This window comes from Alligator sinensis, unplaced genomic scaffold, assembly GCF_000455745.1.
Source record: "Alligator sinensis unplaced genomic scaffold, ASM45574v1 scaffold560_1, whole genome shotgun sequence".
Classification (NCBI taxonomy): Eukaryota; Metazoa; Chordata; order Crocodylia; family Alligatoridae; genus Alligator; species Alligator sinensis.
Window position 1 is genome coordinate 3847136 of NW_005841837.1, and position 4875 is coordinate 3852010.

Consider the following 4875-nt stretch of genomic DNA (forward strand, 5'->3'; position numbering starts at 1 on the left):
TGGTAGTGCCCTGCTACTTCAACCACTCTTGCACCCCCTGTGCTTCAGCCATTGCTATCAGTTCTGTCGTGACCTGTTTCCTTGCCCCTTACTTCAGCCTCTGCTTCCTCTGCCACTGATTTCTGTCACTGGTGATTGCACAGGTGATTTATAATAGTGTTAAATATGTTTAAAGATTTCAATTCACAGTTACCACAGCAGAATAGTAGTCTGACAGTGGGCCTACATGAGATGCTTCATTGTGTATTAGACTAATCGAATGTGCAGTTCGGTGTCACCATCTACATGTGTGTAGCAATTATGGCACAGTAGATTAATTTAAAGTACTGTTTATTAGTAGCTGAAAATACAGGTACAAGGAAACAGTGCTTTAAATGAATGTGCTGAAGCACATATGTAGATGCTGACCAGGAGCAAATTGGTCCCTATCAGCCTAGGTAGCAGGAGGCCACAGTGGGCAGGGGAAGCTGTCTTGGCTTGGCGGGCAGCTCTCTGCCAGTTGTGGGGAGATTGGGTCAGGCCCCGAGCCCCAGGAGGCAGAGGGAGCTGTCCTGGCTTGGCAGGAAGCTCCCAGCCTGCCACATGCAGATTGGGCCCATGATCTGTGCAGGGCAGGTGAAAGCTGTCTTGGCTCATCAGGCAGCTCCTTGCCTTCTGTGCGCAGATTGGGGCCAGCTCCCTTCCCTGCCCCGTGCAGATAGAGGCTCCCCCCAGAGCTAGAACAGCTAGGGGCTGGCACCTGGGGGGACATGGATCTGCCCTTGACTGCTGCAGGGGGCAGAGCAGGACAGGAACAGCCCTAGGTTGCTTCTGTCGGATGCAATTTGCTCCCAACGTGGCAACATGTAGACACATGCCCAGGAGCACTTTAATGAGCCTGAATTTTCTGTGAAGAAAATTAATTGGCACATTAATTGCATGTGTAGATGTGCCCTGAACGTACTATAGTGAGTTTAATTGACTAATTAATAAGAAAGCAGTATCACCCTCATAAATTGAGTTAGCCACTTTGAGCAATAATCCAGGTGCTTTTTGAATAGAGAAGAAGTGAGCTCAGACACTTGAATGTTGTCATCTCTCTGTGGTAAGGGCCATTCTTTTGGTCAAAGGTGCTTGTGCATATATAGCCCAGAAGAGCTGCTGTCCTAGTGCTGCTGAAACGTTATTGCTATTAATAATCAGGAGGAGCATATTTGCTCTAGACCAGGGTGGTTCCTACATGTGGCCTAGGAGGAGTTAATTTGTGGCCCCCAGGCTCCCACCATCTCTCAGACTGCAGCAGCAACCAGGGTCTTCTGGCTCCACCTCCCTCCTCCAGCTTCCACTTCATGTCCCCGGACATCCCTGCTCTAGACATTCTGGACCCATGGATATTTCAGAGTTTCTCAGAGATAAGTAATAAACTTTATCACTACTTTCATCCCAAGGGGCCCTATTTCCTGGGTGATTCTTAACTAGCAGACAGCCTTTGTTACTACTATGCCATTACTGGGACCATCCTCATTATCTAAAAAAGAAGAGCAGCTATATATGCCATGACTGTCCAGGTGTGAAAAGAGAGCTATGGGAAATGGGGATTTTTTGTTTTTAACCCACTGATTCTGGCTCCAGGTTAGAAAAGCACTGAACAAAGTGCTAAACCCATACTTTATTCACAGTGAAATGCATAAACTTATGCTTAAACTGAAGTCTGCCTTGTTTGGGGCAAAACGTTTGATCCTGTTCCCACTGAAGTCAGTGAAATGGTTCCTACCAACCTCAGTGGGAGTCTTTGGATGGGGGCCCTGAATGCTACACAAAAACATTAGATGAATGGCTTCAACTCATCTGTATGTCAGTTCAAGGATAATAGCATGATGATATCTTCTGATGGAAAATGAGAAGAGTTGGATGATACTGTTACTAGATGTTGGTATCTATATGGAATAGATTCAGAGAAGATTCAAAGATATCAGCTTTGGCCAGTGATACCTGAAATGTTTCCTAGCAGATTAATTCAAAGATTTATTTTCCCACATTCAAGTCATTGAAGCCTCTCATTACACTTGTTCTATGTATTGTAATGAATGCAAATGCAAGGCTACAATTATCTCATTATGTAGTTCTATGCTGCTTTTATAACACCAGGATATTGGGGCCCTACAATGAACCTTCAGCTTCCTTAAAGGATTTCCTGAAATGTAGGAGAGAAAATGACACCTCCTTACACACTCTGGTTCTAGCCCTTTCCTTCTGAGGTTTAATTTTGCCCAGCAAGGATTTGTCCTGGTAATTCCTCATTCTTCCTACCCTTAAATTTCATCCAGTTATTTGTGAAGTCAGTGGAACACCTCCCATTGTTTTCAGTAGTCCTTGGATCAAACACTCACCTAGGTTTCTAAGAATGATCTTCTAGCAGTCTGGATAAAGAATTGTGCTGGGCTTTTTAAAATGCCCTTTCATGTTACTGATCCATGAGGGACAAAGAATTTGAAATTAATATCCTCTTTTTGTATCAGTAACTAGAAGACAGTTGTGGCCTGTATTGTTCACTGTGGGTGTATCTACATGAGACCTTTTACTTGAGATTAATGCAAATTTTTGTGCAGTAAGCATCACTGTCTACATGTGCAGACTCTTACTGTGCAGTAATTTGCTCTAATCATGAGTAGATTTGCTACGTGTAAATACAAATAGCAAATTTACTTGCAATTAGTCACTGCACAGTACAGCATGTGTACAGGGCTGACTGGGAACAAACTTGTTTCTGATTAGCTGGGCAGCAGGGGAGGAAGATTGCACCCTGCCACCAGGAGCTGACTCCTTCTGGAGCAGGTCCTGCCACTGGAGCCCTGGTGAGGGCAATCTCCGCCTGCCTCTGTAGCAGGATCTCCCAGCCCCTGATCGGGATCGCAGAGTGGGGGCTGGAAACAGGCTGCTAGATTGTTCTCAGCCCCTGCTCCGTGATTGCGATTGTGGACCAGGGGCTGGGAACAGGCTGGGAATGAGCTCCCAGCCCCCATTCCATGATCGCGAAGCAGGAAACAAGCTCCCTAGCCCCAGTGCCACAGTTGTGGACTGGGGGCTGTGAGCTCCCTGCATGGGAAAAATTCCCTACCCAGCCTGGAGCTGGCTGGGACCCCTGACCAGGACCACATGCAGCCTGGAAATGGCTGGAGACTGTCCCATTTCAGGCAGTCCTCAACTAGCTCTGGGCTGCATGTGCAGACTTCCCTGCACAGCCTGGGGCTGACCGGAATCAGAGGCAGGTCCTAGCCCCATGCCCTGATCAGGAGATTGGGGAGTGGGGCTTGGAAAGAGCTGCAGGGGAGGGGCAGGTCCCAGCCCCCTGCCCATATCTGCCAGTAGAACAGCTAGCAGTGAATCCCTGCCCAACTGGGGGCTCACTGCTAGCTGTCCCTGCCCCTGCTCCGTACTTGAGGATTAGCACACTGAGGCAGGGAGGGAGGTGGGGTTCAAACCCACTCGCTGGCCCACATGGGACCCCAGTCAGGGTCTGCCTTGGGCAGGGCAGCACCTGCCAGGCTTCTGGCCCCCTGCTCCCCACTTGTGGGAGTGGGGGGCAGTCCCTGCCAGGTTTTTGCCCCCACTGCTCTTTGCTTGAGGGGAGAGCAAGAAGGGACAAGGCCTGAGAGGGGGTTTAAACCCCCTCCCTGTCCCAAATAGGACCCCAGCCCCAAATTTCCTGGGAGGCAGTGGGAAGCAGGGGGAAAGAAGCCTTGCAGGGGATTCCCCCTCAGGCAGACCCTGGTTGGTGTCCCATGAAGGTCAGGGGCATTTAAACCCACCTCCCTCTCCACCTCAATGTGCGGGTCCCAGGCAAGAGGTGTGGCTATGCCCCCTGCTCTCCCTTTGAGTGGAAAATTGTGAGGGCAAAACCCTTGAGTGGGGAGCAGGAGTCCAGAAGCCAGGCAGGGGCTGCCTCCCACCAGTAGACCTGGGCAGGGGTTCCATGCAGGACAGGGAGGGTGCTTAAACCTCCCCAGAATGCTGGGGCCTGGCCACGCGTCCTCCACTCTGCTTGAGAGGGAAGCGTAGGTGCAGAAAGCCTGTGAGGGGCTGAAGCACTCCCTAGCAGGCCTTGATTGGAGTCCAGACCTGAGTTCCCCAACCTCACCCCCTTCTTAGCCAGTCAGGGCACCCTGGCTAGGGAGTAGAGGGACAGGGAAAATCCCTGCTTGGCTGGAGCAGACAGCATAGACCAGCCTTGGGTTTGAAAGCATCCTGGGATTCTGGGGGACCAGTTAACTTGAACTGGAAAGGGTACTGGGACAAAAGTTCCATAAACTGGTTTCACCAAAATCAGTTAAGTCTGATACTATATGTATCCAGGTTTATCTTAAACCGGTTTCAGCCATTTTGAATGCAGCTTAAATGCACTAAACTTCTGTCGTGTTACAGATTTGAACTGGTTTCTGATCACTAGTTTATATGTAACTTCTGTCCCTAGCCAGATCTTTCCTTAAGCAGCTCAACATAGTTTCCTTAATGTCAGTGGAATGGACTACACTGATTATAACAGTTGAAGATCTGGCTGTTCATTTTCTTTTAAAGCAAGATTATTTTTCCTTTTCCATTTTTCTGTTTTGTTTTTGAAATAACCAGAATTAAATGCCACTGGGTTTTCAGGTTTTTGTTTTGTTTTTAGTTTGTTTTTTTTAAGTAATAATTTAAAATCTGTTGATAACTGATACTCTATTCCTTTTTTTTCTCCTAACCCTTCATCATTAGTGATCTTAATAGAACTCCAACTTAAATTTGGTCTGTTTTAATTTTTAATATATAACTGCAGCTTTCACAGTCTCTTCAAAGCCCTAACCCAAGTCCCATGGAAATCAGTGGAAAGACTCTTGGAGGCTGCACTTGAGTTCAGCA

General features: G+C 47.9%; 1 long non-coding RNA gene across 1 annotated transcript in view; it reads left to right on the plus strand.

Annotated features, from left to right (window-relative positions):
- Positions 1 to 1281: 1281 nt before the first annotated feature.
- The window catches only part of LOC102385808, a 69987-nt gene continuing 66393 nt past the window's right edge, over positions 1282 to 4875 (plus strand). Inside the window, exon 1 of the long non-coding RNA XR_322856.1 lies at positions 1282 to 1395. This is a non-coding gene — a long non-coding RNA (uncharacterized LOC102385808). The remainder of the gene's footprint in view (positions 1396 to 4875) is intronic.